Genomic DNA, 17,952 nt, shown 5'->3' with positions numbered 1-17,952 from the left:
CTACAAAAGGCTCCTCTCCACTCAACTCTCACAGTCAGTCAAATTTATTGCATATACGCAAAGTGTAACTGTCTGAATACCTCCTCCTCCTAGCGGGTCGACAGAAGCGTCCGATCCAACGCGTCGGCTTTGACCCGTGACGTAAGGGTGTTGTCGTGTGTGACGTCATGACGGCGCGGAGTTTGGTTTGAGTGTGGCTGTCTCCAGTTCTGTTTTATCTTATTTTATTAACTTTTCTGATCTGTTCGTTCTATCTCGTGAGATTTTTTTTTAAATTTAAAAACACTTATTACTTACTTTAATTATCTGTTTCCTCCAATTTATGTTTTAGTTTATTATATTTATCTTTCTGATCTGTTCGTTCTATCCCGTGAGATTTTTTTTTTAAAGACAAAAAACACTAATCAGCTACTGAAGCATCTTTATCTTCTATGGGTTGCAGGGGCTACGACCGCTGGGGAGGTGGGTGGGTATTCATGCATGGCTGTCTTCACTTACACGTTGTAGCTACGCAAGGCGTCTAAATTTGTTTATATTTAGTTTGCCCCCCACCCAAAACACCCCATTTCCCGCGCTTGTCCCGTTAGTGTCATTAGGCTTCTTGTGGAAAGTGGGTGTGTTTGTTTTTGTTTCCGCCATATTTGTGACGTCATGGGTCAAAGCAGACGGGCGGGATCGGACGCTTCCGTATTTCCCTCCTAGCTGCCTCCTTAACAACCGCCAGTTCTCATTCCCCAGCAGCCTTCTCAAAGTATCTAGTTTCTCCTTTGCGTATTGTAACTGCACCTGAAGAACACAGATTTACGCTCCTGCTCCTCTATAAACTTATTTCTGTAACAGATTCTGCATTCCCAGGAGAGGATCTCGCTAGAATGCCCACTAGCTTCCCCACTGCATTCCCCCAATAAAAATACTTTGAACAAATCCCGCTTTCATAAACCTACGACAAAGCCCACACTTCTCTCTGATGGTAAAATTTTAACAGTTACTGAAAAAACTAAACGTCTACGTTACATAAGTTCAATTACAACAGTAGGAATATTTAAAGAACTAACAATAGTGGTCTCGAAATTCTCTCTCTACTAAGAAAGCAACAAATTTTACTAATACTACCAAACGACAACTAATACCAATACTAGCAAAACTTCACACAATTTCTCAGCTAAAACCAAATATTTAAGCGTCCACTGAAACACTCAACAAAGTTAAAATAGTGAATGAAAATTTTACTGAACTATTTCACTAGAAATAATAAGAAACGTCAGCTGAAAACTACCACACAAAATTTACTAAACGGCTTCAAGGCACAGACAGCTCTGAAAAACACAGCGATCGAACGTTTACATAATTTTGTTAAACCGTTATTTCGTCACAAATAGCACGAGACGCCGTTGGAAACTACTAAATTTAATAACTGTATAACAGTGCTCAAACAGCTTTGTCAGAGCTGCTACAGCTGCAACTGCACACTGCGAAATGTAAACACATTGCTAATATTTAGATGAACGATTGAAAACCACTAAAATCAATATTCGAATACAGAGCACAGACAACTTTGACAGTATTTAGCTTTATAGCCGCTGCAGCTGCAACTGCACGCCGCGAAATGTAAACACACTGCTGATGTCTGAGACTTGGATGAACGAATAACAGACCACTCGAGTCAATAAACACTGAAAGAAAGACTGAGACGAACGAAACTCCACCAATAAGTTACTTTTACAGCAGATATTAACACAAATAAACTTTAAAGTCAGCAACTGAAGACTAAAACTATATAAAATATTGGCGAGCAATATTAACAGCATCCAGCACCCGTGACGTCAGACCAAAGTCTCCTGTAGGGTTATATGGAAGGCGCTGAGTATGGCTCGGCTGTGACTGACTTTGACGATCTATGGAAAAGAATTGTGGCTGCAGCAGCCTCCACCATCTCAGACATAATTGTGCGCACATCGCTTGAGATAATCGTCTAGACATTTTACGAGTTACCGAAAGAGCGTTTGGAGCAGCGATTCTTTAGTACAAAAGTTGTTGACTTACTTTACGCGATGCTGCAAACCGCATATACCTGTGTGTTATAGCTTTTTTTAATTGCATTTGAAAATCGGAGAGGGTATACGTCGGCACCCTGTATTAGGCTGCCAAAGAAGATGTTTGTGTTCGTGTGCAGTCTGCATCACATGAATGAGCCGCCCGAGTTCAACCACTCGTTGGGCAAGACTCTTGTTATCATCATAGATCGACGTGCTTGGCCGGACTGCCCTGGCCTTTGCTCATTCCGCACATCTGCTCCGCCTATACCGAAATCCTGGCACCAAAACCACACACGTTTAGGTGATATTACACGCGCTCCGCAACCTGCCACCAGTTAGCGATGAATTGCAGCTGGGGACGTCTTATTTCAGTACACAAACCTTATTACCCTTCGTACTACAACTGGCGACTATGTATCTGTCAACTCTTCGATCTTGAAACTGCATTACGAAGTGCAGTGGGTCACTTACTTGCATCTACCGGTAGCGTGCGAAAGATTTAATTCGCATAGCCCACTTACACACCAGTTAGATGTCTGCTGAGTCGAAACAAGGCCCCGGGAGTAGACAACATTCCATTAGAACTACTGACAGCCTTGGGAGAGCCAGTCCTGACAAAACTCTACCATCTGGTGAGCAAGATGTATGAGACAGACGAAGTACCCTCAGACTTCAAGAAGAATATAATAATTCAAATCCCAATGAAAGCAGGTGTTGACAGATGTGAAAATCACCGAACTATCAGTTTAATAAGCCACGGCTATAAAATACTAACGCGAATTCTCTACAGACGAATGGAAAAACTGATAGAAGCCGACCTCGGGGAAGATCAGTTTGGATTCCGTAGAAATGTTGGAACACGTGAGGCAATACTGACCCTAAGACTTCTTTTAGAAAATAGATTAAGGAAAAGCAAACCTACGTTTCTAGCATTTGTAGACTTAGAGAAAGCTTTTGACAATGTTGACTGGAATATTCTCTTTCAAATTCTAAAGGTGGCAGGGGTAAAATACAGGGAGTGAAAGGCTATTTTGAATTTGTACAGAAACCAGATGGCAGCTATAAGAGTCGAGGGACATGAAAGGGAAGCAGTAGTTGGGAAGGGAGTGAGACAGGGTTGTAGCCTCAAGCAGTAAAGAAATCAAAAGAAAAATTCGGACTAGGTATTAAAATCCATGGAGAAGAAATAAAAACTTTGAGGTTCACCGATGACATTGTAATTCTATCAGAGACAGCAAAGCACTTGGAAGAGCAGTTGAACGGAATGGACAGTGTCTTGAAAGGAGGATATAAGATGAACATCAACAAAAGCAAAACGAGGATCATGGAATGTAGTCCAATTAAGTCGGGTGATGCTGAGGGAATTAGATTAGGAATTGAGACACTTAAAGTAGTAAAGAAGGTTTGCTATTTGGGCAGCAAAATAACCGATGATGGTCGAAGTAGAGAAGATATAAAATGTATACTGGCAATGGCAAGGAAAGCGTTTCTGAAGAAGAGAAATTTGTTAACATAGAGTACAGATTTAAGTGTCAGGAAGTCGTTTCTGGAAGTATTTGTATGGAGTGTAGCCATGTTTGGAAGTTAAACATGGACGATAAATAGTTTGGACAAGAAGAGAATAGAAGCTTTCGAAACGTGGTGCTACAGAAGAACGCTGAAGATTAGATGGGTAGATCACATAACTAATGAGGAGGTATTGAATAGAATTGGGGAGAAGAGGAGTCTGTGGCAGAACTTGACAAGAAGAGTGGACCGGTTGGTAGGACATGTTCTGGGGCATCAAGGGATCACAAATTTAGCGTTGGAGGGCAGCGTGGAGGGTGAAAATCGTAGAGGGAGACCAAGAGATGAATACACTAAGCAGATTCAGAAGGATGTAGGTTGCAGAAAGTACTGCGAGATGAAGAAGCTTGCACAGGATTGAGTAGCATGGAGAGCTGCATCAAACCAGTGTCTGGACTGAAGATCACAACAACAAACATAGATGTCTCCGTACGTTACGTAGTGAACCACCCTCTTAAGTTCCCTCAAGTGTTATCCCTGTGGTGTTTGCCGACGTTTTATTGTCCTAAGAGCGCGCCTCTGAATTCGTTCCATGCCTGGTGCCATATCTATTTAAGGAGGACTCGAAACGCTGGATTAGTATTTCGGAATGGACGGCACGTTTGTATTATTTCCTCTTTAGATGTATCGCAGTTTCGCATAGCCTGTCAACAAGTGTTTAATTCACTTCCGCTATTACTGATTTCACGTATTCATCTAATTTCGTATCGCTTTGTAGTTACTTGAACGATATGACTCGCTCGAGGAGCTCTGTTGATCCTGTAGTCGAACGCTATCGGTTTCTTTAATTTTGCTACAGGTTTATCTGCCAAAAGCAATGCGCTTGTTACCGTTTAAACCACATGACTCGCCGCAAATATCGAATTATTCGGATGTGAATGAACTGTCTCTCGCAGACACACCTCAGCACCGCTCTGCGCCGAACATCAAAATAACCGTGCGAGCTTTGCAACAACGGGATCTGGGCACCCATCGCACAAGTCATTCCCAAGTGAATGGTTGCGTAGGTAAATGGAAAAGTGCAATTCGAAATAGGACTCTCACATCACACAGTAAGTGACAGAGCTGAAATTCTAAACATTACCCTAGACGTGTTCGAATTATTCGTTCCCACACGCTCTCAATATGGAGCGTTAATGACGCAAATAATACTAGAGAGAGATGAGCCACTGTTAAGTTTTGGTGAGCTCGTGAGAATCACTGGCGTACCGACGCTTCGGGGTGCGTTGTGGGGTGCAGTGGCCACGAAATGTGGAAGTCCTTGTTCGAATCTGGGCGAGTCTGTTTGCACTGCAGTGTTCAAGACAATCTTCAGTATGATAGCGATTACATTACGTTCCGTTTCTAAGATAAGGAGGCTCAGTTAGTTTCTTGTTTCCTACTGCGCCTACATTTTTGTTGTTATCACGTAAGTAAATTGTTTAAATATTTCAGAATGCAATGAGAGGAGGTTAGCGCAATTGTATCAGAAACCGGCTAATCAGGCGTGCTGGCCAACGACCGATCCACTCCGGCCTGTCCCAGAAACCAATCAGAATCTCTCCCACTTCTCATGTTTATTTATTTGTTTCGGTAATTGTGTTTTTACCTGTAGACCACACAATCATCTCTTAAGGTTTTAGGAAATTTTCTAGTATTTTAAATGTCAAGGCTGTATTTATTTAAAAAATTCATGATTTTTCGTAAAATTAACGTACTATTTTCATGAATTATAATTGCCATATAAGTGGGCAATGGTTGTAGTATCTGATTAATTTTTGTGGAAAATTAACTTAATTTTATCCATAAAGGATGTAGTTGAACTCCGTGACTGTTCCTTATGGGGTGTAGAACCAGATATTTACAAACTTTCACGCGACTGTTGCCCACAGTTCTTCCTAAGCCAGACCGGAAGAAGTTTCACTATGAGACACCCGGGACACATGGATGCCTCCCGGACAAGTAAATTTGATAAATCCACTTTTGTTACACATCTGGAAGAAAGGGCCACTCAGCCATAATCATTGAAGACAACCTGGAGCTACCACAGAGTCATCAAAGAACAGAAAATTAATCTTCATGAAGAGCTTTTAGCTTGAACTCACCCCACCACATTGTGAATGAACAAGTAGACCTGGCAAACAAGACACTTCTACACGTCTTTAAGGAAATTCTTAATAGCGGCAACTGTAATTCGTTGATCCCTCCCAACTAAAAAAATATTTACAATGATCATTTAACCACATATAATTTGTCAGCAACCATTCTATATATTATAAATGACAGTGAGGTTCCGTCATCATGTAACAATTTCATTTTCATAATCTGTGATATCGGTTATGTTTCTGTATGTGAAAGACATCTCAGTACTTCTTAGAGCTAAGGTCTTTGACCATAGGCTCCGGTTTCGTGTTGGATGTTGTGAGTGCATGAGGTGCTGAAGTTACTAAAATCTGCTGTATAAAAGGCATAACATCAAAGTACCGATAATTCCAAAAGTGACTAATATATAGTTAATGAGTAAAACATTAAGATGTTTATTCAAAAAATATGATAAGTATAACGTGAAAACGACATGGATACTGCAACTATCTTAGGTACTACAATATTTTACAAGACATGTCGCTTAGCATTTTCTACCTGTCTCGCTGGTATCTACTTTATCGTGACCACATTATTTGTTTATTTGTTTAAACAGTGATTTCCTACACTGAGCAATGAAACATGTATTTGAAAGTTAACAACCTGGATACGGCCACGAGTCCGAAACCGGTCGTGAATTAAAATAAAATCACCTATTATACTACGCTCTACTTTTGTAACAAGTCTGTTTTGCTTGTTTTCACATAGCGTACTTGCGAGAAAAACGTGATTTCACACTACTAGTCTATGAAATATACCGTAGGGATTGTTCAGGTATGTGCTGGCTCTGAGCACTATGGGGCTTAACATCTGAGGTCATCAGTCCCCTAGAACTTAGAACTAACTAACCTAAGGACATCACACACATCCATGCCCAAGGCAGGATTCGAACCTGCGACCGGCAGGTATGTGCATTCGGTAAAGATGGCTGCGGAGCTATCTATGGATAAATCTAATTTGGATAATGTAACTTTAATTTTTTCATTCGACCGTAATGTTTCCTTTACTGCGTTTGGATATTTGACATTCGTCTTACCACTGGCATATTTTTATTGTATATAACGTTTTCATCAGGTTTCATGGCACCAGCCTGATACTTTTAAATGTACCCTTCTGAGAGGCGGTCTTTGATAAGTTATTATAATTAACGTTAGGACGTCCGTTGATCCACATACGAGTACATTTTGCCTTCTTCTCTAGATTTTCATTTTTCTTAGCGACTTTAATAATTTCCTTTACTAACGGATTAGTTTTCCTGAGGAGGACTGGAGTCCTAGAATCTTGGAGCGCGCTTGTACTATCCTTTTTTAATCAAAATATTTTTGATTGTGGTGCTCTACAAGTAATGCTAAGTTACAATTTACAGATGTGGCTTCTGCAGAAAAACTATAACTCTCAAGAGGAAACGAAATCAACGATTTGCAGTCTGTTCTAGGGAGCAGAGACGTGCAAACCACTCTGGCAATACTTGTGGTTTTGGAGCCGTAAGTCTCAGAGTAAGAAGCAGCCCAAAAAAAGCAGTGTAGCTCACGTAATACCGGCGACGAAAAGCTGGCTAAAACCCGAAAGTGAAAGCGTTGAGATATTTCTTGATGGATCAAAAGTGTACATAGAAAGGATAGGCTAATGTGAAATGGAGGTGGAGTATTTCTGAGAGTAAACAAGCAATTGAAATCGGCCGAAGTATCAGTGTGGTTTAAAGATTGACAACTTGCTTTAAACGTAAAGAAATCTAAAATTGTGCACTTCACACAATTATAATATCCGAGCCGGCCGGTGTGGCCGAGCGGTTCTAGGCACTTGTTTGGAACCGCGCGACCGCTACGGTCGCTGGTTCGAATCCTGCCTCGGGCATGGATGTGTATGATGTCCTTAGGTTACTTAGGTTTAAGTAGTTATAAGTTCAAGGGGACTGATGACCTCAGATGTTAAGTCCCATAGTGCTCAGAGCCATTTTAACCATCCGACAACATCAATGAGTCAGAACTGGAATGAGTCAATTCACACAGATACCTGGATGTATCAGTTTGTATCCATACTGGCAGGATACTGAAAAAAAAACAGTCAGTCGAGGTGGCTGCTTCCAAAATATTTGGGCGTCTAATTGCTCAAGTGTGTGGGACCCGTATCAAATACATGTAAGAAGGGATACTGAAGGTACGTAGAGAAGAGCGCCACGAATGATCACAAGTTTATCTGACTTGCGGAAGAGGGTCATGGAGAAAACGAGGAACCTAAATTTGCAGGCAATTGAAGACAGATGCAAAATATCACTCGAAAGTCTACTTTCTCATTTTCTAGAAGGATCTGGAAATATACCTCACCCCCCACGCATTGCTCAGTAGATATCGCGAAGTTGCAGCGCGTACAGAGATATTTAAGCAATCATTCTTGCCGTGATTCACACACGTTTGCCATGTGCTAGAATGCTAAACGCTCTCTGTCAAGCACTTGACAGTATTTTTAATACTATTCAGACATGCCGACACCAAGGCAGAATTTACTCTCACAGCGTTTTGCACTCCAAAGTGTGCTTGATTTCGTTCAGAATACAGGGTGTTACAAAAAGGTACGGCCAAACTTTCAGGAAACATTGCTCACACACAAATGAAGAAGATGTTATGTGGACATGTGTCCGGAAACGCTTAATTTCCATGTTAGAGCTCATTTCAGTTTCGTCAGTATGTACTGTACTTCCTCGATTCACCGCCAGTTGGCCCAATTGAAGGAAGGTAATGTTGACTTCGGTGCTTGTGTTGACATGCGACTCATTGCTCTACAGTACAAGCATCAAGCACATCAGTACGTAGCATCAACAGGTTAGTGTTCATCACGAACGTGGTTTTGCAGTCAGTGCAATGTTTACAAATGCGGAGTTGGCAGATGCCCATTTGATGTATGGATTAGCACGGGGCAATAGCCGTGGCGCGGTACGTTTGTATCGAGACAGATTTCCAGAACGAAGGTGTCCGGACAGGAAGGCGTTCGAAGCAATTGACCGGCGTCTTAGGGAGCACGGAACAACCCAGCCTCTGACTCGCGACTGGGGAAGACCTAGAACGACGAGGACACCTGCAATGGACGAGTCAATTCTTCGTGCAGTTGACGATAACCCTAATGTCAGCGTCAGAGAAGTTGCTGCTGTACAAGGTAACGTTGACCACGCCACTGTATGGAGAGTGCTACGGGAGAACCAGTTGTTTCCGTACCATGTACAGCGTGTGCAGGCACTATCAGCAGCTGATTGGCCTCCACAGGTACACTTCTGCGAATGGTTCATCCGACAATGTGTCAATCCTCATTTCAGTGCAAATGTTCTCTTTACGGATGAGGCTTCATTCCAACGTGATCAAATTGTAAATTTTCACAATCAACATGTGTGGGCTGACGAGAATCCGCACGAAATTGTGCAATCACGTCATCAACACAGATTTTCTGTGAACGTTTGGGCAGGCATTGTTGGTGATGTCTCGATTGGGCCCCATGTTCTTCCACCTACGCTCAATGGTGCACGTTATCACGATTTCATACGGGATACTCTACCTGTGCTGCTAGAACATGTGCCTTTACAAGTACGACACAACATGTGGTTCATGCACGATGGAGCTCCTGCACATTTCAGACGAAGTGTTCGTACGCTTCTCAACAACAGATTCGGTGACCGATGTATTGGTAGAGGCGGACCAATTCCATGGCCTCCACGCTCTCCTGACCTCAACTCTCTCGACTTTCATTTATAGGGGCATTTGAAAGCTCTTGTCTACGCAACCCCGGTACCAAATGTAGAGACTCTTCGTGCTCGTATTGTGGACGGCTGTGATACAATAGGCCATTCTCCAGGGCTGCATCAGCACATCAGGGATTCCATGCGACGGAGGGTGGATGCATGTATCCTCGCTAACGGAAGACATTTTGAACATTTCCTGTAACAAAGTGTTTGAAGTCACGCTGGTATGTTCTGTTGCTGTGTGTTTCCATTCCATGATTAATGTGATTCGAAGAGAAGTAATAAAATGAGCTCTAACATGGAAAGTAAGCATTTCCGGACACATGTCCACATAACATATTTTCTTTATTTGTGTGTGAGGAATGTTTCCTGAAAGTTTGGTCGTACCTTTTTGTAACACCCTGTATATGATGGACGGCACTGCTTAATATGAACCGAAGTTCCTCATCTAGTCAGGTAGCCAAAGAGCTGTAGAGGAAGCTATCAGCACGTGAGTTGCGCCTTCCTGGCCCGGATCAAAATAGAGCGGCTGCCCCCCCCCCCCCCTCCTGCCAGTGATTGCGGCAGGTTAGCATGATGGCCGCGGATCACGTGACGCAGGCAGCTGGGGGTCAGGGTGCGACAGAGGCTCCACCAAGTTCATATCGGCACTCTGGAACTTTCCTCCTGTACTTTCATTTGCTACTTTTTTTTCTTTACGTAGGACCTGCCTTACAACAAGTTTCTGACCAAAGAAGAAATGAGTACACAACTAGTGGATGTGGGGGCAAATTGTCTACGACAAATCGATGGTTACGGAAATTACTGGAAATAATTTTAAATAAAAACAAGTTCTACTTCAGGTAGAGGCCGTTTCGAAACTATTCCTTCAATTTTATAACCCTATATCTTCTAGAGGAATGTATATTTTTATTTTAACTTACATCTCGGACTACATTTTAAAAAAAAATGCGCCATAAATGAGGAAATCTTTTACATACAAGTCTTCTGGTTTTTGCCTACATAAGTTTGTTAAATAGTTGCCACTTTCCTCTATGTTAGTCTTCATCTACTGAGACGCTTTTTGTCTTGTCTAATTTGATGTAGAATACCTGCCTATTCTAAAATTGACGATTGTAATCGAAACTTCCATTTCCTGCGAGTTTAGTTTTTCCAGTACACCTTTCTGTCTCTTTCTGCTCTTGATCTTTTCTCAGTTAACGATCTCTTGAAATTCTAAAGTGGTTGGTACATATACTTGGTACAGCACTTTTTGCTTAAAATATGTTTTACAAATCTATCTCAGAATCCTCAAATATGTGTAGTGTTCTTTCTAACTTTATTCTTTAGAAGAAAACCCACTCGCAAATTTCTAGCCTGATCTCTTCCTATGTACAGAAACGTGCGCTTTTCCGCAGCCCTTACGATACCCTACCATATCCCGTTTGACCTTACTTAACCCCTCTTCCAACTCTACCAGTCTATTTCAGAATCCTACAGTTCTGCAGTTTATTGTCCTAAATAGAAAGTAGGAGAGAAAGCCGGGCTTTCTCCTGACCCAAGCGATGACGTCACAAGAAATCGCACGTGCATCTCTGCTCAGAGTTCCCAAAAATACAACTCGAGTGTACGTGTACTCAGTGACTTGCTGTCTGACTTTTCATCCCGGACAGCCTGATATTTTTCGAGCTTGTGACATGATCATTCTGCCGATTTCAAGGGTATGAAGTGACAGATCAGCAGTACTCTTTCAAGAGGAACTTTGAAAGGAATGACTTATCACACTGTTGAAGGATTCAGCATTATGTCCCACTGAAATGACATAGATTTCCGTTTGTCGGATACCTTTTACCTACAGGCTACATGCGCGCTTCTCTCTTCGAATGCCGTAGAGATTTTCTGTGTGGAAGTTACTATGTTTGTCGGTTTTCTACAATATTTCAAATATGACTGTCGAATTAAAAATAAGAGTGAGAGAGACAAAATGAAGCGAAACGCTCTTTGTGAGCGTCTTCGTAGTGATATGGATGCTCTTCAGTTCATATATTTGTCTTCTTCTTCTACCTAGTTACCTAGTCTAAACCCGTATCTCCACAGAGAGAGCACGATAACTACTGGATGGTAGAGGGCTGACGGATGCTCTCCCTGTCGCCAACCCTTTCCCCCGGCACGGATTGGTGACTGCCTGCGTCTAGTGTGGTCCCATGCGAAATACTGCGAACGTTTTCTAAAACTTACTTCACTGAGGTGCCTATATACAGGGTGTTTCAGAAGTGATGGCCAATAACTGACACATGGAAAGTACAGGCCAAACAATAATCATGTTTTTGTTGTGGCCTTCAGTCCTGAGACTGGTTTGATGCAGCTCTCCATGCTACCCTACCCTGTGCAAGCTTCTTCATCTCCCAGTACCTACTGCAGCCTACATCCTTCTGAATCTGCTTAGTGTAATCATCTCTTGGTCTCCCTCTACGATTTTTACCCTCCACGCTGCCCTCCAGTACTAAATTGGTGATCCCTTGATGCCTCAAAACATGTCCTACCAACCGATCTCTTCTTCTAGTCAAGTTGTGCCACAAACTCCTCTTCTCCCCAATTCTATTCAATACCTCCTCATTAGTTACCTGATCTACCCATCTAATCTTCAGCATTCTTCTGTAGCACCACATTTCGAAAGCTTCTATTCTCTTCTTGTCCATACTGGTTATCGTCCATGTTTCACTTCCATACATGGCTACACTCCATACAAATACTTTCAGAAACGACTTCCTGACACTTAAATCTATACTCTATGTTAACAAATTTCTCTTCTTCAGAAACGCTTTCCTTGTCATTGCCAGTCTACATTTTATATCCTCTCTACTTCGACCATCATCAGTTATTTTGCTCCCCAAATAGCAAAACTCCTTTACTACTTTAAGTGTCTCATTTCCTAATTCAATTCCCTCAGCATCACCCGACTTAATTCGACTACATTCCATTATCCTCGTTTTACTTTTGTTGATATTCATCTTATACCCTCCTTTCAAGTCACTGTCCATTCCGTCCAACTGCTCTTCCAAGTCCTTTGCTGTCTCTGACATAATTAGAATGTCATCTGCGAACCTCAAAGTTTTTATTTCTTCTCCACGGATTTTAATACCTACTCCGAACTTTTCTTCTGTTTACAATAAAAATAGGTCCACAAAATCAACCACTGTCGAGGTACAACACATTTTATGTAGCGGTTCATCAGTGTCTAGCAATACATGGGATCTCTAAATGTTAACTAGGCGTTCGAAATGTTGTCCATGCGTCTGAATGCAACATTGAACTCGTCTCTGAAACGAGTTGCGAATTCTCTCAGGCAGTCCTGGGAGGCTCTTCAATCCGCAAGCGTAATTCCTCAAGAGAGTTGGTCACGGTAGCATAAGCCACGCCTCTGGCATGACCCCACACATAAAAATCCATGGGATTTAAATCCAGAGGCCTTGTATACCACGGCACAGACATGTCAGCGTAGTCTTCACTGATGTATCCTGTGTCCACGGTGCCTTCACGTTCGTAACTGACTGTGACGCCGGTACGGCACGGTGCACGGAGAGGGAAAGGGATGTAGTTGCACATGCGTAAACAAACACATAGTCGATCCCTAACCTTCAGATACCAACCTAAATACCGCGGTGCTTGCAGTTGGTTCCCAAACTCTGCAACGGATGATTTGCCGACCCATGTTTATTGGAGCTTTGTAGCTACTTTTGGCCTGTACTTTCCATGTATGAATTATTGACCATCACTTCTGAAACATCCTGTAGACAGGTTGTATTAAAAAGATCCATTCGACTTCACAAGAGGATATCTTCTATACAAATTAAGCCACAAACATGCGGTGAATTTTATCTTACGGATAGACTTACGGCCTTTTTTTTTTTTTTCGAAAGATCTATCGGCTTTCACAAGACCATATCGTTAACAAGCACACACATACAACTATCGGATATACACTCCTGGAAATGGAAAAAAGAACACATTGACACCGGTGTGTCAGACCCACCATACTTGCTCCGGACACTGCGAGAGGGCTGTACAAGCAATGATCACACGCACGGCACAGCGGACACACCAGGAACCGCGGTGTTGGCCGTCGAATGGCGCTAGCTGCGCAGCATTTGTGCACCGCCGCCGTCAGTGTCAGCCAGTTTGCCGTGGCATACGGAGCTCCATCGCAGTCTTTAACACTGGTAGCATGCCGCGACAGCGTGGACGTGAACCGTATGTGCAGTTGACGGACTTTGAGCGAGGGCGTATAGTGGGCATGCGGGAGGCCGGGTGGACGTACCGCCGAATTGCTCAACACGTGGGGCGTGAGGTCTCCACAGTACATCGATGTTGTCACCAGTGGTCGGCGGAAGGTGCACGTGCCTGTCGACCTGGGACCGGACCGCAGCGACGCACGGATGCACGCCAAGACCGTAGGATTCTACGCAGTGCCGTAGGGGACCGCACCGCCACTTCCCAGCAAATTAGGGACACTGTTGCTCCTGGGGTATCGGCGAGGACCATTCGCAACCGTCTCCATGAAGCTGGGCTACGGTCCCGCACACCGTTAGGCCGTCTTCCGCTCACGCCCCAACATCGTGCAGCCCGTCTCCAGTGGTGTCGCGACAGGCGTGAATGGAGGGACGAATGGAGACGTGTCGTCTTCAGCGATGAGAGTCGCTTCTGCCTTGGTGCCAATGATGATCGTATGCGTGTTTGGCGCCGTACAGGTGAGCGCCACAATCAGGACTGCATACGACCGAGGCACACAGGGCCAACACCCGGCATCATGGTGTGGGGAGCGATCTCCTACACTGGCCGTACACCACTGGTGATCGTCGAGGGGACACTGAATAGTGCACGGTACATCCAAACCGTCATCGAACCCATCGTTCTACCATTCCTAGACCGGCAAGGGAACTTGCTGTTCCAACAGGACAATGCACGTCCGCATGTATCCCGTGCCACCCAACGTGCTCTAGAAGGCGTAAGTCAACTACCCTGGCCAGCAAGATCTCCGGATCTGTCCCCCATTGAGCATGTTTGGGCCTGGATGAAGCGTCGTCTCACGCGGTCTGCACGTCCAGCACGAACGCTGGTCCAACTGAGGCGCCAGGTGGAAATGGCATGGCAATCCGTTCCACAGGACTACATCCAGCATCTCTACGATCGTCTCCATGGGAGAATAGCAGCCTGCATTGCTGCGAAAGGTGGATATACACTGTACTAGTGCCGACATTGTGCACGCTCTGTTGCCTGTGTCTATGTGCCTGTGGTTCTGTCAGTGTGATCATGTGATGTATCTGGCCCCAGGAATGTGTCAATAAAGTTTCCCCTTCCTGGGACAATGAATTCACGGTGTTCTTATTTCAATTTCCAGGAGTGTATATCACAATTACGTTAGGCTCAAGTTTTCATTTACCTTTCGCAGATGTTCAGTTCGCCCCCCACAGACAACGCGACAAACACCCAGACACACGACAGTCCAACTCGTCCTATGCTTTTGCAAGCTTGTATTGAGTTCTACGTCCACAGGTGTTGTTTTGCGTTGTCGCATTTCAGCCAACGTTCTATAATGAGACGTACATAGACAGAGAAGTTTACAAATCCTAATTACAAAGTGTCGTACCGTGGGGTCAGGCGCCCGTAGAGGGCAGTGTCGCAAAGCGAGACCCCCACGCTGCTGACGTTGTACGGGGTACAGTGCTGTGCTCTCGACGAAAATCGCGTTACGCGGCTGTAGTGGAAATGCACCTGCCGAAACATAGGACGGAGAATGCCTTTTGCTGCCCCGTTCTCGCCATCTCGGCAACGAACGAACGGGTAGTCGAGCTACCTGTACCACTGAGATCGCTACCGTCATCCATGTGGAGTGGTAACTTACAACTATCACCAAAGTAAACTTTTAGTTTCGATGCAGAATTCATTCTATGTTCCTACCTTCATTCATGTAGAAGATGTATTCTTGTGAAACATCCCTATTGTAAAAGGGGAGATGTACTGCGAGGTAAGCGTAAGAACCCCAGTTTGTTAAATACTGCCCTCCATAATGTTCATTACATATGGACCATACGGTTCGGCTGGCGAAGCGTTGCACCAAAAATAGCCTTCGCGTCTGACTAGAGTTGTTCCAAAAGAATACACCAGAGGACATCACCGAGGAATGAAGGTACGGAAAGTAAATTAGCTTAAGGGTAATGACGGTGGACAGTATTCTAAACGTAGACGTAGCTGCGTTCAGCTCCTTCAAAGGTTCACAAATGTGTGCATTCTATGAGAAGTTCCTGGGTATTCTCAGTCTCAGGAATTTCCTACATGCTCTACAGATCACACAGCTATCGTAACGAGGAGTTTGTCACAACTAACAGAGTTACGTCTGAAAAAAAAAATATATCGAGTTTTCTTGATATTTCAGTTGAGTGATTTAAATCTAAAGCTACAGTTTCTTCAGTGTTCTGACCACAAAACTGAAACTGATATCGGTGTAACAGTGATAAATAGAAATAATAATAAGAATGTACAATAACTGTAACAATTATGACGAGCTGTAGACAACGAAAAATTGATTTTTGTGTCTTCTTTTTTTGTTTCGTTTCGCTGCTGTTTCAAAGTGGGGCCTGACGCAGACACCACCCAGGGAGGAGGCCCCACTGCTGCCTGCTGTGACGGGTCGGCTGCCAGCCGCCTGCACGGCAGTACGGACAGCGGCGAGTGACCGCGGAACACCTCACCTGCACGTCGGCCTCTCCCTCCAGCCGTTGTTGCCAGTACGTGAGTCCTGATGGGCGCCGCTGTTTCTTCACTCGAGCAGCTCCTCATCTGACCTCACGAGGATGAGCGGATTCCGTTCTAGACCTCCGTACCTGACAAAAAACGTGAGGAGCTATTGGGAACTGAACCCTGGTCCTTCCGCATCGAAGACATATACGCAAACCATTTTTTCATCATTTCTTCGCTATTTCGATCTGTTTCTTTGTCGTTTCTTCGTCAATGGTTCCGTGCGGATGGCGCAAGACATCTTTCAAAACGCATCAATGAGAAACTTCACAGAGTTTTTATTACATCTACACTACTGGCCATTAAATTGCTACGCCAAGAAGAAATACAGATGATAAACGGGTATTCACCGGACAAATATATTATACTAGAACTGACGTGGGATTACATTTTCACGCAATTTGGGTGCATAGATCTTGAGAAATCAGTACCCAGAACAACCACCTCTGGCCGCAATAACGGCCTTGATACGCCTGGGCATTGAGTCAAACAGAGCTTAGATGGCGTGTACAGGTACAGCTGCCCATGCAGCTTCAACACGATACTATAGCTCATCGAGAGTAGTGACTGGCGTATTGTGACGAGCCAGTTGCTCGGCCGCCATTGACCAGATGTTTTCAATTGGTGGGAGATCTGGAGAATGTGCTGGCCAGGGCAGCAGTCGAACATTTTCTGTGTCCAGAAAGGCCCGTACAGGACCTGCAACGTGCGGTCGTGCATTATCCTGCTGAAATGTAGGGTTTCGCAGGGATAGAATGAAGGGTAAAGCCGCGGGTCGTAACACATCTTAAATGGAACGTCCACTGTTCAAAGTGCCGTCAATGCGAACAACAGGTGACCGAGACGTGTAACCAATGGCACCCCATACCGTCACGCCGGGTGACACGCCAATATGGCGATGACGAATACATGCTTCCAATGTGCGTTGACCGCGATGTCGCCAAACACGGATGCGACCATCATGATGCTGTAAACAGAACCTGGATTGATCCGAAAAAATGACGTTTTGCCATTCGTGCACCCAGGTTCGTCGTTGAGTACACCATCGCAGGCGCTCCTGTCTGTGATGCAGCGTCAAGGGTAAACGCAGTCACGGTCTCCGAGCTGATAGTCCATGCTGCTGCAAACGTCGTCGAACTGTTCGTGCAGATGGTTGTTGTCTTGCAAAAGTCCCCATCTGTTGACTCAGGGATCGAGACGTGGCTGCACGATCCGTTACAGCTATGCGAAAAAGATGCCTGTCATCTCGACTGCTAGTGATACGAGGCCGTTGGGATCCAGCACGGCGTTCCGTATTACCCTCCTGAACCCACCGATTCCATATTCTGCTGACAGTCATTGGATCTCGAACAACGCGAGCAGCAATGTCGCGATACGATAAACCGCAACCGCGATAGGCTACAATCCGACCTTTATCAAAGTCGGAAAGGTGATGGTACGCATTTCTCCTCCTTACGGAGGCATCACAACAACGTCTTACCAGGCAACGCCGGTCCACTGCTGTTTTTGTATGAGAAATCGGTTGGAAACCCTCCTCATGTCAGCACGTTGTAGGTGTCGCCACCGGCACCAACCTTGCGTGAATGTTCCGAAAAGCTAATCATTTGCATATCACAGCATCTTCTTCCTGTAGGTTAAATATTCGCGTCTGTAGCACGTCATCTTCGTGGTGTAGTAATTTTAATGGCCAGTAGTGTACATAATGCTTCGCAAGCCATGTAATGGTGT

This window comes from Schistocerca serialis, chromosome 7, assembly GCF_023864345.2.
Source record: "Schistocerca serialis cubense isolate TAMUIC-IGC-003099 chromosome 7, iqSchSeri2.2, whole genome shotgun sequence".
Lineage (NCBI taxonomy): Eukaryota > Metazoa > Arthropoda > Insecta > Orthoptera > Acrididae > Schistocerca > Schistocerca serialis.
Note: the sequence above shows the minus strand (reverse complement) of the source record.